This window comes from Benincasa hispida, chromosome 5 (genome assembly GCF_009727055.1).
Source record: "Benincasa hispida cultivar B227 chromosome 5, ASM972705v1, whole genome shotgun sequence".
Lineage (NCBI taxonomy): Eukaryota > Viridiplantae > Streptophyta > Magnoliopsida > Cucurbitales > Cucurbitaceae > Benincasa > Benincasa hispida.
In genome coordinates, this window is record NC_052353.1 from 48,653,454 (window position 1) to 48,675,843 (window position 22,390).

Sequence of the window (22,390 nt, forward strand, 5' to 3'; positions counted from 1 at the left end):
CTCATCACGAGCGTGATTGAGGAACATGGGTGGGACACATTTTGCCAGTGCCCATTCATCATTGTGCCTCAGGTGGTGCGGAACTTCTATCGCGGGCGTCTACATGGAAACAGGGATGCGGTGACCTTTAAAAGAGAAATAGTATCCTTCAGTGCAAGGGACATCAACAAAATATATCAGATGAAGGACAAACCTAATGTACTAGGGAACAAGATTATTGATGATCCTACAGAGCAACAGATGGAAAATGCGCTGAGGGTATTAGCGTAACCGGGCACGAAGTGGTCGGTTTTACTCAAAGGCATCTGCACCCTAGAGTCCAAGTCCTTGCTTTCAGAGGGAAGGCTCTAGGTTTACCTGGTCAAAAAGCAGCTGATCCCAACAACGCATGACAGAACTATATCAAGGGATCGGTTCATGGCCGCATACTGCATCGCATGCGGCATTCCTATCGACATAGTGCAGTTGATTGCAAGGCAGATCAGATCATTGGTAGGGCATATCTGAGGGAAGAAGTACCTGTGGATCATTTCAAGTCTGAGCCTGTCTATGGGCATAGGCATTGATGAGGAGCCCATGCCAGAAGTCCACGGCCTCATCAACATTAAGATCTTAAGGCTGCTCCTCAAAGATTCCCACACTGCCCCGAGCTGCCAGCAAAGAGGCCCGTGATCGATTTGAATGCGCCGCAAGGATCCAGGCCAAAAAGACGACGCAGAGAAGATAAGGGAAAAGAAAGGTTCAAGAGTCACCAGCGCAAGATCCAGAACCTGCGGACCCTCTTCCCTTAGTCATTTGCCCTTCGAGTCCTCCTAGCCCACCCGCACAACCTTTTTCTCCACTACAGGAACATTTTACCAATCTCTTCCTTGTCCCAACCTCCTCTCCTATTTACCCAACAACCCCACCTTCACCAACAGCATCATCACCGCAACCCCCTATTCCACCGCTGCAAGTTGATGACCCACACGATTTGGGTAAAGGCACCTCTGCCCAACCCCAAAATGATGCTGGCGAGATATCGCTGACACAACCCTCCATCACCTCCATGGTTGTTGAGTTAGCAGAAATGAGATCCCTCTTCTCTCAACAACAACACTTCTTCAACCAAAGATTTGAAGTGGTAATGGAGCAGATTGATGATATTCAACGCAGTGCTGCTACATCAAGAGAGGTGCTGATCAACATGTAATGCAACATTTATAAGGTCTATATGCACCAGAGACTGATTGCGGAGCGTAAACAAGAGTACTTCAACTTTCTCACTACGTATCTTCATGGTCCAATGGTACCTCCACATCTCTAGAAGCACTTAAATTTTGAAGAAGCTCATCCAGTACCACTTCAAAATCCTCCTCGAGACCCCCCAGCCCCTCAACAATAATCCTCTCATATTTTTTTTTTCTTTCATCTATGCGACCGTTATGTATTCTTTTCAATTCGTTTATTCTTTTATTAGTTATCAATTCTTTGATTCTTGTACAGGCACACAATTTTGTATTTCGTTAATTTGTAATTATTTGTATACTTTGTTAATATTCAATACAATGAGTACATATTCACTCCACTTTTTGCCTGTGCCTTTCTCCTTATCATCCTTTGTCAATATTTGCAATGTTCTGAATCTTTTACCTTTTTGTTTTTCATTGTGTTGCTATGATGTAATATATGTTTATATTTAGAAACATTTTCCATGCTTTTTAAATTCTGGCTAACACTTAGTTAATTCTTAGTTTAGTAGTACTTTACCTCTTTATCTTTCAAAGTTCTGCTCAAACCTTCTTTTTGAAATTTTTCTTCCAAGTGTTTGTCTAGTCTATCCAAACAATGCAATGAGGACCTTGCTCATCTTTAAATTTGGGCATAGGGAGGGTCTGAGCAGATAAAATCAAGAATATACAATATTTAAGAAAATGCGCTCATTTTCTGTTTTGAAAAAAAAAATTATGCAAAACCCAAATGTCAGCGCAAGGGAAAAATAAAATGTTCCCAACCTAATAAGAGTTTAGTTGTGAAAGAAGCCTGCTCGCAGTTGGATGTTCGTATAACACCTGTAGGAGCAAGCCAAAATGAAGGTGGGTTTCCAAGATCAACGCAGTATAAAAATATATATATATATATAAAAATGCAAGAGACAACTCCTCTAAATATCATGAATTAAAGTTGAGATTGGCACACAATCGTAGTTGGATGTTCACATGACACCCGTGGGGACAAGCCAAAATGAAGAGTGTAACCATGACCAACTGTCTCTAGTAAATGACGCAAAAGTTTTGACCACTGTATGAAGATATATCAAGTGTTTTGACAAGAAAACATTCTATTTTGAAAAAAAAACTAGAAAAACATCTTTGAGCATAATTTTGTTATATAGAAAAATAAAGTAGGGCTTGTTAAGAATTTGCAAGGATAGGAAGAAACTGCGATGTTAAGTAATGTGCCTAAGTGTAACATTTGGAGCAACCAATGGACGCAGAAATATAGGATAGGAATTGAGCTTTATTGCCTTATTAGAAGATATGCTTGAGGAAAAGCATATATCTAAATTTGGGGGTGTGATAACTTGTAGAAATACAAGTTATTTTTACTGTCGTATCTAGATATTGCGGCCAAAAGAGATTAAATATGCACCAATTGTATGGAAATTAGCTTAAAAATACATAATTATGAATTATTGCAATTACACCCACTAACATCATTAAGATGGAAGAAAATAACATTTCTACTCTGTCTTGCAGGAAACCAAGTCACCGCTTGCAATCAAGGCTCAAGAAGAACTGACCAACGCATCTCTGTCACATTGCGCCCGTCAATCAACACTGAAAAGACGATTAACACAATGATGGCACAATGAGACAGTCAATTCAGAGCTGACTTTCAACCACACGTGGTAATAAAAACAACACCGCATGCAAACACTCGATCGAAAGATGTAGCTGAGCAATGCAAAAGCAGAGGATTGTGACACGTGTACAACTAACGGTTGTGCAAATTCGACGATTTGATTGCATAACTGAAGGAATAATATCCCTCCATCTTCGGAATTTCCATAACAACAAGTGGGGACCACAAGGCCGGAGTCAAAGTTCTTCAACTATAAATACCCCATAGAATTCACAGAAAAAGAAGTTATTCGATACAGGGCTAATTGCTGCTATTATATTGAGAAAAAGCCTGAGTTAAGTGTTAAACTGAAGAAATACAGGAAGAACAAGAGGCAAGACCGAGAGGTGAGCCTCAGTGTTCATCTTCCAGATCCCCGCGGCGAAGCTCTTCTATTTAGATCCCTGCTACCAGTTGAGGAAGCCTGAGAGCGAAGCTCATCCATCCGTCCAATCCATCCAATCCGGCAAGCAGATCTCCATCCATCATTATAGTTCATCTTCTTTATCTCTACATTCACACACCGTGTATCAGACGTTAAATAGATATATTGAATGTCTTGATCGCTTTCATCACCACTTTTCTGTCTATTTTCGTTCCTCCGTTTATAGCTTTCTTCATGACGTGTTCTTAATCCCCTGGTAGTTAATATGAATTAAACGAGTACTTAATCTGTGTTAAAAAGATAAATTGTGTTTAGCTAAGGCATGCTAGACGGCATATTCACCTGTGAGAGTAGAAGTGAAGATGTCGTTCTGATCTATCGAGAGAAGGTCAGAAGAATGCGTTAACTAGAGCAAGTAGTACTTCCAAAAAAGGAAGCAACCTTGCGTTCATTACGTTCATCTCTATTTCACCACAGACATGTGGAAACACGGCTGATCATTGAAAGGTGTACGCTAAGGGAAAAATGGAACCGCACTTATCACTTCAACGCAATTAAGAACTTTCTGTTCTGTTTCACACGTAAGACTTGCCGCCGCATTACATGATCTTTGTAGAATCTTCACAGCCAACCTTGACCTCAATATCTTGTATCATGAGGCCTGTATCTTGTACCATCTTAGCTTAGGTTTACTGCACTTTATTTTATTATCACATTTTTACTGCTTTCCCTTACTTTATTGCAATTCTTATATACTTGCACAAACTATACTTTTAAAAGATTGAAAAACCTGGTCGCATGTATAATAAACATAACGTAATAACCTCAAGCATTCCCTGTGTTCGACCTCAGATCACACCGAGAAACTTGCGATGGAATTATACTTGGTTCCAACGTAAGAAAACTTGTGACAACGCACAGAATACTACTAGAACATCCATGAATAACGCATATCTAGAAGTAGTATTGCATGAATTGAGTCAAGTCAGGGCATCATTTTATATCAATCGGCTTGAACCGTGCGTGCATCGTATAGCATAACTTCAGAGTTACAGTCACATTGCGCCGTGATTACGTTAATCTTCTCTTCATTGTTAATTGACGGGCGCAATGTAACAGAGATGCGTTGTTCAGTTTCTCGTTGAGCCTTGATCACAAGCAATGCATATTCCTGCAAAACAGAGTAAAAATATCCTCTTCTACCATCTTGACAATGTTAGTGGGTGTAATTGCGTTTCATAATTATTGTATTTCTGAGCTATTTTTCATACAATCAACGCATATTCCTTCTCTTTTGGCTACAATACCTAGATAAGGCAGCATAAATAACTTGTATTTCTACAAGTTATCAGCCTCCACCTTGGTATCTTGTATCATGAAACCTGTATCTTGTATCATCTTAGCTTAGATTTACTTTATCGCAATTTATTTCATTATCGCATTTTTACCGCTTTACTTTACTTTATCGCATGTTTAATTACTTGTACACAAAACTCTTTTATAAATTGAAAAACCCTTGGTCGCATGTATCACAAACATAACGCAATAACCTCAAACAGTCCCTGTGTTTGACCTCGGATCACACCGAGAAACTTGCGGTGGAATTATACTTGGTTACAACGCAAGGAAACTTGTTACAATGTACAACATACTACAAGAACATTCATTATTAACGCATATCTAGAAGTATTATGGCGCTGTTGATAACTTGTAGAAATACAAGTTATTTATGCCACCTTATCTAAATATTGCAACCAAAAGTTAGTAATTATGCACAAATTGTATGAAAATTAGCCTAGTATTGCAATAATTATAAATGTTTGCGATTACACCCACTAACACCAAAAAGATGGAAGACAAGCCGAACTTTACTCTGTTTTATAGGAGACCAAGTCACCACTTGCGCTCAAGGCTCACGAGAGACTAATCAACGCATTTCTGTCACATTGCCCCCGTCAATCAACAATGAAGAGACGATTACAGCAGTGACAGCGCAATACGATAGTCAATCCAAGAGTTGTGCTTTAACCGCATGTAGTAATAAAAACAAACACCGCATGCGAACCTATGATCGAAAGATGCAGCTGAGCAACACAAAAGCGAAGGATTGAGACTTGTGTACAACTAACGATTGTGCAGAATTGACGGACTTATTGGATAACAGAAGGAATAATATCCCTCCCTCTTTGGAATTACCATAACCATGAGTGGGGACCACAAGGTCGGAGTCAAAGATCTGCACCTATAAATACCCCATTGATTTCAGAGAAAAGATATGCCACTTGATACGGGGCTAAGTGCTGCTAGATTATAGAGAAAAGGCTGAGCTGAGTGCTTAAGAGAAGAAATCCAGGAAGAAGACGAGATAAGGCCGAGAGGTGAATCTCAGATCCAACCTGCCATACATCCGATCGAAAGCTCTGTGTAAAGATCCCTGCTACCAGTAGAGCAAGCCTGAGAGGGAAGCTCTTCCTACCATCAAATCCATCCTATCTGGAAAGCAGATCTCCATTAAATCTGTGCCAAGACATTGGCACTTATTTGTATCTGTTCTATCTCTCTTTCATTGTGTATTTCATGTTTTCTTTATCTCTTCATTCACACACCATGTATCAAATGCTTAGTAGAAATATTAAATGTTTCAATAGATTCCATTTACCATTTTCTGTCTATTTTCGTTCACCCATCCATCATTTTCTTCATGATGTCTCTTAACCCCCTGATGAGCAATATGAATCACTAAGAACTTAATCTGTATTAAAGATATAAAATACATTTAACTAAAGCATGTTAGACGGCATCTTCACCTGTGAGAGCAGAAGTGAAGGTGTCATTCTGATCTATCGAGAGAAGGTCAGAAGAATGCGTTAACTAAAGCGAGTAGTACTTCCAGACATGGAAGCAACCTTGCGTTCATTACGTTAGTCTCTATTTCACCACAGACATGTGGGAGCCCGACCGATCACTAAGAGGTGTATGCCAAGAGAAGAGTGGAATAGTATTTGCACCTTCAATCCAATTTAGAACTTGCGTTGTTTGTATTATTTTTTTTTCTCTTTCTATTCTATTCATAAGACTTGTCACCGCATCCCATGTCTTTGCACAACTTTCACAGGCAGCCTTAATCCAAGCATCTTGTACATGAAGTATGTATCTTGTATCTTCTAGCTTAGGTTTACTGTATTTTTATGTTTTTATCGCATCTTTACTGCTTTCCTTTATTTTATTGCAATTTATATACTTATACAAACTCATTTTTAAAGATTGAAAACTGGGTTGCATATATCATGAACATTTCGCAATAACCTAAACCATTCCCCATGTTCGAACTCGAATCACACCGAGAAACTAGCGATGAAATTACACTTGGTTCCATCATAAGGAAACTTATGACAACGTATGGCATACTACATGAACATCCATAATTAACGCATAACTAAAAGTAATATCGCATCATTGTGAGCAATTTTTATCATCAATCCAAACCCGTTACAGTCGTCGCCTAGGATTTCGAGGCCTATTGTTGAGGAGAATGCAAGGTTCGAAATAAAGTCGGTCATGCTAAAAGTGATCCAAAATGAGGGGCAATTTGGGGGTCTGCAAGCTTCCCACTTGACCAGCTTTGTCGAAATGTGCGGCAACTTCTCACTACCTGCCGTTACCCTTTAGAGTATTAGACTGTATCTGTTCCCTTACATCTTGGGGGACGAAGCCAAGAGGTGGACTCACTCACTGGAGCCAAACGAGATCACATCATGGGATCAACTAGTTGAGCGATTCATGAAGAAGTTCTTCCTGCCGACCGTCAACGCAAGGTGACGAAAGGACGTGCTGAACTTTGAACAAATGGAGAATGAGACCTTGAGCACCGCCTAGGTGCGATTTAGAAGATTGGTGAAAAACTACCCGCATATCGGGATACCCGATTGCGTTTTGATGGAGACCTTTTATAACGGCCTGAATAGATTGACGCAGGCTGTTGCTGACGCCTCCGCGGTAGGAGGTTTTATGGACAAAACGTATACTGAGGCTAAAGTCATCCTTAACCGCATATCGCGGAACATGGATGACTGGATTGATGATGGCTATGGAGGCCGAGGCGCCAAATGAAGAAAGAATGAAACTGTCATTGTCCTTACGGAGACAATGACCACATTGGCCGCTTAAATGGTCGCGGTGACCTCTATCCTTCAATCGATGGCAATCAATCAAGGAGCCATCCCCCAACAATCAGCGCAACCTGCTGTACCAGCTCAAGTGGCCGTAATAAGTTGCATTAATTGTGGAGGAGCTCATGTAGCAGAAATGTGCCCATCGAATCTCTAGCAAGTATGCACCATCCAAAACAACCCCTTCAGCAACACCTACAATTCTGGCTAGAGGAGCCATCCTAACTTTGGTTGGGGAGGCAATCCTAACCAAGGGGGGCCAATCAACCATCAGAGTGGCAGTCAAGGAAATCCTCCTTTTTACCATAACTCGAACCAGGGGCAACCAAGGCAATCGCATAACTAACAACCCTCATCTTCAAACACCTCTGGAAGCTCATTGGAGGCCCTGCTTAAACAATATATGGACAAAAATGACGTAGTAATGCAGATGCAGGCATCTTCAATTCGAAACTTAGAGATCCAAGTGGGCTAGCTGGCATCTGAGTTGAGAAATAGAGCACCAGGAACGTTGCCCAGCATCTCAGAAGCCTTGGGATCCAATGGAAAGGAGTAATGTCTCTAGGACATTGGGCAGGCAAGTTGGACCGCCTACAGAAATGTGGATTGCGCTCATTCAAAGAAACGCATCTTCGGTCCATATCTCACATCTTTGTTTAATGCTTTCTTTAAATTCCTGTCTTATTGAATTCTTGAATTTTGTCTTTACTTCTTCATTTAATTTGTTTCTTGGCTTTATGAATTTAATTCTTCATTTATTTCCCTTGCATTTATTTCTGTACCGCCTTTAATTCTCTTAACTTTTTGTAATTAATGCGTTAGTCCTTAATTGGTGAATGATTGAGAAATAAAGAGAAATTTATTGCTGCAAGTCATAGCAACTTGTGTTGTTGAAAAATAAAATAAATAAAAAAAAATCAACATCTAGTATGCAAAGCAATGATGGACGAATCTTGAACTAAGAAAGATATGCTTTGCATTCATCCAACTTAAATGTGTTGAAACCGAAGGGTGTGTTGCGCGCGTATATTTCCTTTGCCCATCCTTGGCTAAATGCACTATGTTGAGGTAATGTTGCACTGGTAGCAATATCGTGCGCCCGATCCTCAAGAAATATGTTTACTTAAGGGATGTGTTGCGGGGATGCATGCGTTGCTGCCCGTCCTCTGCGAAGATGCAATTGCGTTAGTGAACGCATTGCGTTAATATTTACTTTGCGTCCATTCGAATAAAACATTAAAGAAAATTTTTTTTTTCATTTGAGGAGTCCAATCATTTCGTATCCCAAAGCAATGATGATTCTGCAGACGAAAGGACGTTTTTCTGAAATTTCATAAATGAGAGAAGTTCGAGCGATGGGCCTTTTGAGGTCTCAAAACCTGTCACCACGAAAATCGCGTTGGGCCCACTACAGCCCAACCTATAAATAGGAACCCTTCCCCGTCTGTGAATTCTTTACCTTATTTTGCAAACTGAAAACCCTAGCACCCAGCATACGAAGCTTTCTTCTTCCCAGAAACCCAACAATTTTTCTAGTCCTCCCAAGCTTATCATCCATGGCCGACCAAGCTTCCTAACACTCTACTTCACCATCAACCCCTTCCTCTGACCAAATCGCCATGCGAGAGGCAGCATTCCTCGCTGCCAGTCGCAGACTTGCTTCCTAACACTCTACTTCACCATCAACCCCTTCCTCTGACCAAATCGCCATGCGAGAGGCAGCATTTCTCTCTGTCAGTCGTAGACTTGCTGCCTAACCCCACACCGTTCCGAGAATCACCGGTAGAACCTAGAGAAAACCCTTAGCCGTCAAACCTCCTCTGTAAACCTGAGACTTTTCTTGGATTATTTGCTCTTGTCACACATTGTAGGATGTTGGATTTAAGTTATTGTTGTTCCATTGTTGAAGAAAATGGCAAAGCTTTTGGTTGAAGTTGTCTTTAATAATTTTGGAATTTATAAATAAAGAAAAGAAAAGAAAAGAAAAGAAAAAGGAAAAGGAAAAATGAAAAAAAAAAAAGAAAATGAAAGAAATTGGAAACCCATTCGGTGCTTAGGGTTTAAAGTGAGAACCCACTCATTTCAGCCCATTTCTCCATCATTTCCCATTATACTTTTAGAGAATTTTGAGAGAGAGAGTGAAGGGAGAGGAAGAAGAAGTTGCTGCAGGCTGAAGGTTGAAGAAGGGAGGAAAAGCTCATGCAAGTGCAACCATGGAAGAATTTGGGTTCAACCTACCTATCTCTTGTTTTTAAGTCGGTTTGAGCTACAAAAGAAGAACTAAGAGGTGAGGACTGACTTTCTTGAAATTTAATCTATTTTCTAACAAATTTTATGAAGGAAGCTTGATCTAAATCTGATGTTAAGTTAATGGTTTTTGAAAAGGAAAATAGAGCACAAAATTTTCGTGCAAATCAGAAGGATCTCTGCTTTTCTCTGGTTTTTCGAACATTCTGGGGTGTACATGTTGGATTAGAAGTCAATTGGGTATGTTTGAAAAGCTTATTCAAATTCCTATAACTTTCATGAAGAATTCGTGAGCCAAAAATTACTAGAAGTAGGTTTAATTTCAGGAGAAATGTAGAGGGTAGCAGAGAAGCACGAATCTGTATTCGCTGTGTTCGAGTAATTTTTGGAAAAATCCGTTGGGAATCTCGTTTTTATTCCTTCAGGTAAGTTGTAGAGGGTTCCAAAATAAAGAGTGTGATATATAGTACATTAATTTTGGTCACGTATTGAGGAAGTTATGAGTGTTGGAATTTAGGGTATTGAATCTAGAAAATCTGGAAAGAAACTGTGAAGTGTGATTTTATTTCTAGAATTTAGAATTCATGAGCATGGAAAGACAAGACAATTTATAGTTCTGATGCTAAGTTTCGGTTGTTTGACAGGCCAAGAGGAAATAGGCCGAGTCTACAGACCAGTGAACTAGCCAAGACTGTGAGTGACAAAACAAATTTCAAAAATGATTTCTAAACTGTAATTTATGCTTAAATGGTTTACATGCTTGAATATGAACTTATGAATGATACATGATTTCTATGAATGGTTTCAAGCTTAATTTTTGAGCTTATATTTTCTAATGAGGTTTATATACGAGAACGTGATTATTGACTTCCTGAAAAGTAGTTGAAACGATACCATTTAAGGTAAAGTATGTATTAGTGAGTACTGTTTAAAGATTTTCAGTTTTTCACAAGCAAGCCGAGTATGCTTGAGTTTTATGAAAGATAAAGATAAGCAGGCATGTTTTAATATTTTCATGTGGTTTTCTGAGACTTTTATTGACTACATGACTGAAATATTGAGCCCGAGGCTATATGGTACCATGTGCACACAGGTTCTATTTTGTTGTTGACGTTGAGTGTACTCCCTGACAACGATGCTGTTGGGAGTGTTGGGCGGGCCCCACTATGACAAAGACGATGGGAGTGCTGGGCGAGCCCTACTACATCGTAGAGCTAGTAAACATTGGTTGTACTAGGCGTGCCCTACACAACATTTATTTGTCATGTTAGTTAAAATGTTTTATATACTTGATATGCCTTGCTAGATTTTAATGACGTACTTGCGGAACATTTGAGAAAGCTTTTAGCATTGCACGTTTATGTTTAACGCTTTGATTGGATAGATTTATACGTTTAAAGGTTTATCATGTGTTCTGATTTGCAGATTTACAGTTTTAAATTTAGTCACTCACTGGGCTTCGTAGCTCACTCTTTCAAAATGTTTTCCCAATTTTCAGGTAGAGATCGAGCTCCCGGTGCCTGATAACTGCCAAAGTCTGTTTTCTCCTAAAAGCTTCCAGATCAAGCTTCATACGTGGGTGGAATTGTACATTGTGTTTGTTTATATTGTAAATGTCTTTGTAAGAACTGGATAGTTTATGGTTGTGTAAGCACTAGATGTCGTGGTTGTGTAAACCCCAGTTGGATATGTTTTTGGTTGTGATATCTCTATCAGGTTATTTTCCAAACCGAGTTATGTCAGGAACTTCATGTGTGTCTAAAGGTTTTTAGGGATTCCGCTGTGTTGCATTACATGTAAAGTATTTTATATATAAGATTAGTATGTTTATCAGGTTCAACGATTCAACAGGGTCAATAGGTATCGTCAGAGGAGGACGATGTTTGTTGGCTTCTCGCCATCTCCCTGACTAAGCTAGCAGGTAATCTGGGAGAGGGTGTGACATCCTCACTTCAAGAGGGAGCAAAGCACTGAGAGCACACCAGTTCCAACTCTTGTCATATCAACTGAGAGTAAAAAGAAGAGACGTGATGATACGGAGGTGTTTGGTAACATTCTAAGCAATCTGGAGCAAGGAGGGGGATTACCCGAGGCAGGGGTTGTAAACCAACTACTGTCTACGAAGGAGGTGGTAGTGGTGGTGAATGAAGAGGTGGTAGTGCCGGAGGTAGTGGTGAATGAAAAAGAGATAGAAAGAGGCACTCTGGCCTTAGAGACTTCTAAGGTAACTGCCAATGCAAAAACCTATGACAGAACCTCTAAAGTTGTGGTGGAGGAGGTTGCTAGTGGAGGAGATTGCGGTAGCTAACGTTGTGATGGATGAGGTTGCAGTGGAGACGCAACCAAAAGTAGTTGAAGAGAAAAAGAGAAAGAAGAAAAGAAAAGGGAGAAAGGCTGGAGAGGTTGAGTCTTCTCATCATCGCAAGGAAAGAAAGAATAAAGATAAGAAGGATGATGACGAAGATGAGGAAGAGAAGAAGGAAAGGAAGAAGAAAGAGAATGAAGAAAGAAGAATGCGTTGGCGTGAAGAAAAGCGCCTAAGAAAAGAGGAAGAAAAGAAGTAGAGGGTTGCGAGCCCAGAAAAGGATGGAGAATCAACCTCCGTAAGGTAGGACAGGGGGGAACAACGCAATTGATGGAGTCGGCGCAACCTAAAACAATGAAAATGGTTGCGACGGAGGAAGGCGAAGAAGGATAAGATATCCCTCTGATGCAGCGTCGTAGGTAGAATGTACTGCAAGGGTCTATTGTTGACCCTCAAAGATTAATCATCGTAGAAGGACAGGAAAGAAGGAGAAAATAAGAGGAGGAGAAACATGAGAAAATGGAGCGCGAAAAACTCATCATAGCAGAAGGAAATCGCAGAAAAAGACTGCAAGATGAGGAAATGCGCAGTAATAATGAGCTCACAAGGCTCGAACAGATAAGGAGGCGCGAGGAGGAACAGTGTCTGTTGCTGGCCTCCGAGCAATTTGTAGAAGAATTTGAGAGATAAGAAAGAGAAGAAGAAGAGGAAGAGAGAAAGAAGAAAGAAGAAGAGGAGAGGAGATTGAAAGAAGAGAAGGAGAATAAACACGAAGCTAATAGGAAACACTTACAGAAGAAGAATGGTAAAGAACTCGCGGAATGCAAGAAGGAGGAACAACGCAAAGAACGGGAGAAGAGACAAAGGCAAGCAGCTCGCCTTGCGTTGGCAAAAGAAAAGGGCAAAGCAATCACAGAAAGTAGTGAGCCCGTGTTGGCAATGAAGCGTCCATCGAAGAGAAAAGAGAATGATGACATGCTAATAGAGATGGGCTTCTATCCTGCCAACGCCACTACCTGACCTCATCACAAGTGTGATTGTGTTACATGGCTGGGACATATTTTGCCAATGCCCAACCATTATTGTGCCGCAAGTGGTGAGAGGCTTCTACAGAAGGCGTCTACACAGAACCAGGTATGCGGTGACCTTCAAAGGAGAAACGGTGTCCTTTAGCGCAAGGGACATTAATGAGATATACCAAATGAAGGATAACTCGGATGCACTGAGGAACAAAATAATTGATCCACTGAGCAGCAGATGGAGAATGTGCTGCAAGTATTAACGCAACCGGGCACGAAGTGGTCGGTTTCACTCAAGGGCACCTGCACCCTAGCATCCAAGTCTTTTCTTCCAAAGGAAAGGCTTTGGGTCTACTTGATCAAGAAGCGGGTGATCCCAACCACACATGACAAGACTGTATCAAGGGATCGAGTCATGGCCGTATATTGCATCGCGCGCGGCATACCAATTGACGTAGGGCGGCTGATCGCATGACAGCTCGGAGCACTGGTTTGGCATATTTAAGGACAGTACTTCTTTCCGTGGATTGTTTCAAGTCTGTGCCTGTCAATGGGCGCAGGCGTTAATGAAGAGCCTATGCCTGAAGTCCACGGCCTCATCAACGTAAAGATCTTGGTGTTGCTCCTCAAAGACTCCCCACATTGCCCTAAGCTACCCTTAACCTTTGGACCACGTAGAGAAGACAAGGGAAAAGAAAAGGTCCAAGAGTCAACAACGCATGATCCATAACCTTTGGACCCTTAGCCCTTGGTAATTCGCCCTCCAAGCCCACCCGCACAACCTTTTTCTCCACTCCATGAACACTTTACCAATCTTTTCCTCATTCCCAATTCTCTAACTGTTCACCCAGCAGCCCTAACTTCACCCTTAGCCTCATCACCATAACCTTTCATTCCACCGCCGCAAGTTAATGACCTACACGAGTGTAAGGGAAGGCACCTCTGCCCAACCCCAAAACGATGCTGGCGAGACATCGCAGGCAAAACCCCCCATAACCTCCCTGGTTGTTGAGTTAGCAGAAATGCGGTCACTTCTGATCTAACAACAATAACTTCTCTTCCAATAGCAGCAACTCTTCAATCAACAACAATCCTACTTCGACCAGCGGTTTGATGCAGTAATGGAGCAAGTTGATAATATTCAGTGCAGTGTTGCCACATCAAGAGAGGCGCTAATCAACATACATCGCAACACTCATACGATCAACTGCCACCAAAGACAACTTGCGGAGCGCAACCATGAATACTTTAATTTTCTCACAGCATACCTTCATGGTCCATTGGTGCCCCCGCATCTCAGGCAACACTTGCTTTTTTAAGAGACTTCTTTTGCATCACCGCGAAACCCTCCTCCAGACCCTTCGGCTCCTCAGTAATAATCCTTACATTCTATTTTTTTTATGCGGCCATTCTGCAATATTTTTTTTTATTCAATTCATTATTTAATTAAATTCTTTGATTCTTTGTACAACCATCAATTTTGTATTGCGTTAATTTTTAATTATTTGTATACTGTGTTAATATTCAATACAAATGAGTACATATTCACTCCTTTTTGCCTGTGCCTTTTTTCTTTATCATCCTTTGACAATATCTGCAATGTTCTGATCTTTTATTTTTGCGGTTTTCATTGCGCTGCCATGATGTAATATATGTTTATACTTAGAAACATTTCCCATACTTTGTAAATTCTGATTAACACTTAGTTAATTCTTAGTTTAGCAGTACTTTACCTTTTGTCTAGTCTATCCAAACAATGCAATGAGGACCTTGCTCATCTTTAAATTTGGGGGTGGGGAAGGTCTGACCAGATAAGATCAAGAATATGCGATCTTCAAGGAAATGCGTTCATATTTCCAAAAAAAAAAAGGTTTATACAAAATTCAAATGTCAGCACAAGGGAAAACCTAAAAAATAATCCCAACCTGATAAGAGTTTAGTTGTGAAAGGAGCCTGCTTGTAGTTGGATGTTCGTATGACACCCGTAGGAGCAAGCCATGTTAGTGGAATTATCCAACAAAAGTTGGGAAAATAACTTTTGGGTATATGCCCTAGTTTATTGTATTCATATGTTTACTGTACTCATATGTTTCTCACTTAAATTCAACATTGTGATACTCCACTAGGAGTTTTAGTCCAAGTGGGAGTTTGTTGGATTTTATGTCCTAAAACTCGTAGTTTGTAAATTAATAAACATATTCTGTTTTGTTTTTCGATAAAGTCGTTATTGAAATTATAATCTTGAATCCAATAAACTAAGGTCCTGAGGCTATTTAATGTAGTTTGAATTTTATGTAGTGACATAAAGGAGGATCAAGTTCAAGTATATAGCCAAAATGGTCTATAGTATATGAATAAGGTTGGGTGCCTTATTCTAGGGAAACTATGGATGCAGCCCACTTTGTAGTTAGTACAAACGATGTGATCCTGAATCGTTCATATATAGATATGTGAGTGGGGGCATCCTAGGAAATTAGTTTGCATAAGACTGAACCATGAAATAGTCACTTTTTACATTCTAAATGTCGTTTTATATATACAACTGACTATTTCGTTAATTGATGACCTAGGTAACTTAATCTTAATCCTGATCTAACTATGAACTCCTGTTCACTCGGAATTATCCTTAGATCTACATAGGTGAGATCGGGTGGATAGCTGGGAACATAGGGTGCAAGACGGAATTCACTCCTACCCGTTATAGGGATAGTAGCTAGGTTTGTTCCCTTAGTACCGAATCCAGGTCTTGAACAAGGGGCCCTACCCTCTCCTTAGCTCGAGAGGGATTCAGTTATAGGTTGGACATTAAACCAATTGTTCATTAGAGGATCAGTGGAACTTAAGGAACAAGACGTAGTCATAGGGGTAAAACGGTTTTTTATGACCCAGCCGAGATTACGAACAACCTATGAAAGATTAGCTTACCAATCATGGTTATATCAAATGGGCACAAATATATCTATGTGGAGGGAGTGCAACTATGGGATTATAGTGGAATGACCCGTTAGTTAACGAATGTTGATTAGCTCCGTCTAAAGAGTTTAGCTAGCTAATTTCGGATCGTTGGAGCCCATGATCTATAAGTCCATTAGGTTCCCTTACTAGCTCATATGGAATAAACTTAGAACAGTATGATAGAATAATTCAAATTGTTCGAATTAGGTGAAGAGAGAGAAACCGAAAAGTATACGTGATATAGTGGTTGGGTTTTTCAGTTTAGAGATATAGCTTTAATATTTAAATGTGATTTAAATATCAAGAATATGAATACATTCATATTTCGGAAGCTCGGAAATAATGGAAATGGTCAGAGATGTAAAAAGTCAAAGAGTTGACTTTTGCCTTTGAAAAGCCAAACTTGACCGACCTGATATTCAAATGTGATTTGAATTTCGAGAAAATGAATGCGGATTCATACTCGGGAAGTCAAAATTAGTCAACATGGAAAAAATCATAAAAAGTCAAAATGTTGATTTTTGGTCAAAGTTTGACTTTGACCAAATGACTATTTTGCCCTTTGACTAAAGTTAATGGGAAAATTCAAACTTTTGTTGGATAATACCATACAAAATAGTGGGCTAGGTGTTGATTTATAGTGGAGACATTAATCCACTTACATAGTGGATTCTAAGTGTTGGGTTTTTATGGATTTGGTTCATGAAATTGTTGCATGATTTTTTCTATAAAATGGGCTTTTGAATTTAAATTAAAGACTTTTGACAATTTTCCAATTTTGTTTTTAATTTGGGCTGGAAAAAACCTCTTTTCTTTGTGTGAAGTTCAAAAAGAAAACCCAAACCAAAACCCAAATTCATTCCTTTTTTCATCTATTTTCTCTCTCTTGGGGTTCTTCATCTACCGGGTCCCACAAACCCGTTTCTGAGTCCAGAGGATAGTAGGTCAACTCTAGTGGTGGTCCAGAAGAGTTGGGGTCAAGATTCGATGAGGAAAAGCGTTGTTCGGGAGCTACAAAGGTTGTATCTCATCCCTTTTTAATTACTATTTTTCCTTCAATTGAATGCATAATTTCCTTTTAATTAAAAGCAATTGGAGTGTAATCAGATCCTAATTCTACCGCGTATGTCTCTAGTTCCATCAAGCCAAAACGAAGGTGGGTTTTCAAGAACAACGCAACATGAAAAGAGAAAAATGAAAAAGAAAAATAAAAGAATGCAAGAGACAACTCCTCTGAATATCATGAGTTAAAGTTGAGATTGGCACACAACTGTAGTTGGATGTTCGCATGACACCCGTGGGAACAAACCAAAACAAAGGGTGTAACCATTACCAATAGTCTCTAATAAATGACGCAAAGTGTAACCATCCCGAGCTGAATTTCAACCGCATGCGGTATTAAAAACAACACCGCATACGAGCACCCGATCGAAAAATGCAGCTAAGCAACGCAAACGCGGAGGATTTTGACACGTATACAACTAACCTTTGTGCAGATTTGACAGTCTGATTGCATAACAGAAGGAATGTTTATTCCTCCATCTTCGGAATTTCCATAGCAATATGTGGGGTCCACAAGCCAAGAGTCAAAGCTTTTCACCTATAAATACCCCCATAGAATTCAAAGAAGATATACTTGATACGAGGGCTAATTGAGTCTAGATTATTGAGAGAGAGGCTGAGCTGAGTACTGATCGTAAGAAATATGGGAAGAGAAGAGACAAGGTCGAGAGGTGAGTCTCAATGCAATTCTGCCAAATCCCCGTCATGAAGCTCTGTGCTTAGATCCCTGCTACCGGTTGAGCAAGCCTGAGAGGGAAGATCATCCTTCCGCATGATCCATCCACGCCAGGAAGCAAATCTCCATCCAGATTGGCGCCAAGACGTTTGCGCTTATTTGTATTTGTTTCTAACTCTATTTCATCAATTGTATTTCATTCTCTTAATCTCTTCATTCAAAAATCATGTATCAGACACTAAATAGTTTTATTGAATGTCTCGATCATTTCCATTTCCACTTCTCTGTCTATTTTCGTACCTTCATTAATCGTTTTCTCCATGAAGTTCTCTTAATCCCTTAGTAATTAATTTGAATTAAACGAGTAACTTAATCTGTGATAAAGAGATAAATGCGTTTAGCTAAGGCATGCTCGACGGCACCTTCACCTGTGAGAGTAGAAGTGAAGATGACATTCTGATCTATCGAGAGAAGGTTAGAAGAATGTGTTAACTAAAGTGAGTAGTACTTCCAGCGATGGAAGCAACCTTGCGTTCATTACATTCATCCCTGTTTCACCACAGAGATGTAGGAACACGGCCGATCACCAAGAGGTGTACGCTAAGGGAAAAGTTGAACCGTACCTATATCTTTAACGCAATTAAGGACCTTGCGCTATTTCTATTAATTATCTTTTCTCTTTCTGCTTCACACATAAGATTTGCCACCGCATAACACGATCTTTGTTGACTCTTCACAGTCAGTCTCCACCTCGATATCTTGTATCATGAAACCTGTATCTTGTATCATCTGAGCTTAGATTTACTTTATCGTAATTTATTTTATTATCACATTTTTACCGCTTTACTTTACTTTATCGCATGTTTAATTACTTGTACATAAAACTTTTTTATAAATTGAAAAACCCCTGGGCGCATGTATCACAAACATAACACAATAACCTCAAACAATCCCTATGTTCGACCTTGAATCACACTGAGAAACTTTCCGTGGAATTATACTTGGTTCCAACGCAAGGAAACTTGTGACAACGCACAACATACTACAAGAAAATTCATTGTTAACGCATATCTAGAAGTAGTATCGCATGGACTTGAACCTTGCTTGTAGTTTATATAACTAAAATTTGCGTTACAATTGATGCAGTGGATTGCGGAAGTGTTACACGAAAAAGCAACTTATCTCATTCCATCACTGCAATCCAAAGAAGATAGATCGCTACAAAGAAGGATGCATCAATACACAATGCGGGTGATGTGCAAATTTGGGGGTTGTATTCTTCCTTGACTTTATTTCAAATTTTGCGCTATCACATCGCATTTTAGTTTAAAAGTTTTATCACCGCATCCTCTTTGATTACCGCAATCATTTAATATTGATAAATTTAGTAAGTTACCACATGCTGTATCTTTGCCAATTATGATTTCAATGATGAAAAACATACTTCTATTCCTTTCGTGTGTACTAAAGTCAACTTAATTTTAAGATAGTCACCTCATGAAATATTTCTAGAAGTTAAGGTCTGCTAGCTTTCTTTCAAACTCTCTTTACGAAGCTTTTTAAGAACATCGCATGACTTCTTTCAATCTTTTGGCAATGAGGATATTTTCGCATTTTAAATTTAGGGGTGAGGTATTTATTTTCGACCTTGTTGTTTTTCTGAAAAAAAAAAAAAGAAAAGAGGAAATTTTGAGAATAACAACTCCACTGCCAACGCAATTGGGAAACCCTTGTTGATAAGAGTTAAGTTGTGAAGGGCACTTACCCGTAGTTGGATGTCTGCATGACACACGTGGGGGCAAGCCAAAACGAAGGTAAGTCCCCAGGATCAATGCATAAATAAATGACCGCAACTCCGCTGCCAAGTAGGTATGAGTTTAGTCTAAGTAAGAGCGCATTGCTCGTGGTTGGATGTCCGCATGACACACGTGGGGGCAAGCCAAAACGAAGGCAAGGCACTTGGATCAGCGCAAGGTCAGAAAAAAATAATAATGTCAAGAAATATGCAAGGATAAAAATCAATTGACACCCTGGTGGAAAATTTTTCTTTTTGAAATAAATCATGCGATGTTCTGGAATTTAGTAAAATCCTTTTGAAGGTTAAATTCGTGGTCCTTAGGTCTTAGAAATAATTTTAGAGGAGACTTGAATAAGACTTAAGAAAATTTTTGTGTATGGGATTTGAATGAAGTATCCTTGAGAAATCTAGGAAAAGAGACTTGTGGTCGACGCTAAAGGAAATCTTTAGCTTATGCTTGAGGACAAGCATTGTTTAAATTTGAGGATGTGGTAACTGGCAGAAATGCACGTTATCATAGTGCTAAGTTCTTAAACAATGCTGGCTTGCATTGATAAAATGTGTTAGATTGCATCCAAAAAGCATTACGTTTATTACATTGCGGTTGCATGTGTTCATCGCATAGGAACAGTTGATTTTTGTATTTTTATGCAAAATATGCGTTGACGCAAAGCAAAAATTGCGATCATGGGAAATCATTGGTCAATCGCAGCATTACCGCAAGGCTTTGTGGTGATTGTGTACGCAAAAATTTGCTCAAGAAGGATTGCCACAACTTGGTCGACGCAACTTGGTGGGCGCATCTGGGTGAAAGGCATAATTAATCACGATGGGGCATAAAGTTGATGACGGTCGAATCCGAGTTAAGCTGACAGTCGCTAATGATAACAAGTACATTCAGCTTTTTGGTGACAAATATTCGGCGCATCAGTCAGGGAATTAAAGCCATCCCATCTGTGCAATCATAAGAGAGAAGCCGCCTTCACCCCGGAAGCTCTATAAATACCGAAGGCATCCTTCAGAAAAGGGGTTCCATAAGTTCACAAATTCACTTGCTCACTGACTTAGGAGCTTTTAGTCGTGTTCATAGGTTTCTTTTATTTTTAATTCGGAGCAAGGGAAGAGTAGAGGCGTTGGAAGATCGCTCAGGGTAACTCGAGAGAGAAATCGGAGGCGTAAAAACAGAGAGCGGGCCGACTCTCGCGAGAGCGAGATTATTTTTTAACATGAGTAGAAAAGAAATGTAAAAGCCTGGGACGCAAGAGATTGCTACCAGGCTCTTTATTCTATTCTTGCATTGTTGTTTTGTACTTCATATTTAGATTTATACAAAGGAAGTTCTTATTCTACATCTGTTCACTTTCTCTGCACGCATGAGTAGCTAAACTTGTCGAATGGGTTGAGGAGAACTAAGCTAACATGACCTAGGAAGTTCATTGCTTGCGATTATCTTGTGTTATGTTGTGTCAAACATCCCTTTAGAGCTACTCGAGAGAGAGTCTAAAGAAAGAGCCTAAGACTTGAGAGAACTAGGTAAGAATCTAGACTCGAGAGAGCAAGATTTAAACTGCATAAACAAGAGATAGGGACTTAGAGATAAGCTCTGTTTGCCAACCTGCATCGCATGCATCCTAGAGATAGGAATGATATTATGTGGTCACCTTATTCGTGTGTGTCATTTTGTCATCGCATAAATAAGAATAGAGGCTTATGTGTAGGTCCTATAGATTTATCGCATATATCGCATGCGTTCTAGACTTAGAAGCCGCGACATTCGCACCGAGAGATGGTTTACTATTATATGCATGTTGCATGATTGAATAGCATGAACGCATCCTAGGAAGTGTTAGCCGAAACTTTTCTCAACCCATTCACCACATACTCATCGCATCTTCCGTTTTATCAAATTTTTTCAAACTCTGTCGTATTTGTTTATTTTTCATTACCGCAAACAACAACCTTAATACTAACTGATTTATTTGGTTACCGCAAAGTTTTCCTAAAAATTACCACCACAACTTGTTTTCCCAAGTCCCTGAGTTCAACCCTAGACATACCAGGAAACTCAGTGGAGTTTATGGTGAACACTAGGATTAATGCTAAATAGATATGCTATGCTATGCTCGAAATGATGTGATACTACTTCTAGATATGCGTTAACTATGAATGTTCTTGCAGTATGCCATGAGTTATCACAAGTTTCCTTATGTTGGAACCAACTGTAATTCCACTGCAAGTTTCTCGGTGTGATCCGAGGTCGAACACAGGGACTGTTTGAGGTTATTGTGGTATGTTTGTAATATATACGATCGGGTTTTTCAATCTTTAAAGAGTGTTTTGTACAAGCCTATAAAAGTGCGGTAAAGTAAAGGAAAGCAATAAAAAAATGTGATTATAAAATAAGTACAGGAAACCTAAGCTAGATTATACAAGATACAGGCTTCATGATACAAGATGTTGGGGTCCAGGCTGGCTGTGAAGGTTATGCAAAGAACATAGAATGCAGCGGCAAGTCTTATGTACAACACAGAAAGAGAAAGATAACTAATATAAACAGTGCAAGTTTCTTAATTGTGTTGAAGCTATAAGTACGGTTCTCCTTTTCTCTAGGCGTACTCCTTTCAATGATCGGTCGCGCTCCCACATGTCTATGGTAAAACAGGGATGAATGTAATGAACACAAGGTTGCTTCCATGTCTGGAAGTACTACTCGCTTTAGTTAACGCATTCCTCTAACCTTCTCTCGATAGATTAGAATGGCATCTTCACTTCTGCTCTCATAGGTGAAGATGCCATCTAGCATGCCTTAGTTAAATGCATTTATCTCTTTAACACAAGTTAAGTACTCGTTTAATTCATACTAACTACCAAGGGATTAGGAAGACATCATG

The 22,390-nt window shown here is 39.6% G+C and overlaps 1 long non-coding RNA gene across 1 annotated transcript; it reads left to right on the forward strand.

Annotated features, from left to right (window-relative positions):
- Positions 1-10,520: 10,520 nt before the first annotated feature.
- LOC120078624 lies at positions 10,521-11,413 on the forward strand. The gene is made up of 2 exons (XR_005482051.1): positions 10,521-10,911; positions 11,183-11,413. It is a non-coding gene; the product is annotated as an uncharacterized LOC120078624 (long non-coding RNA).
- The last annotated feature ends 10,977 nt before the right edge of the window (positions 11,414-22,390 follow it).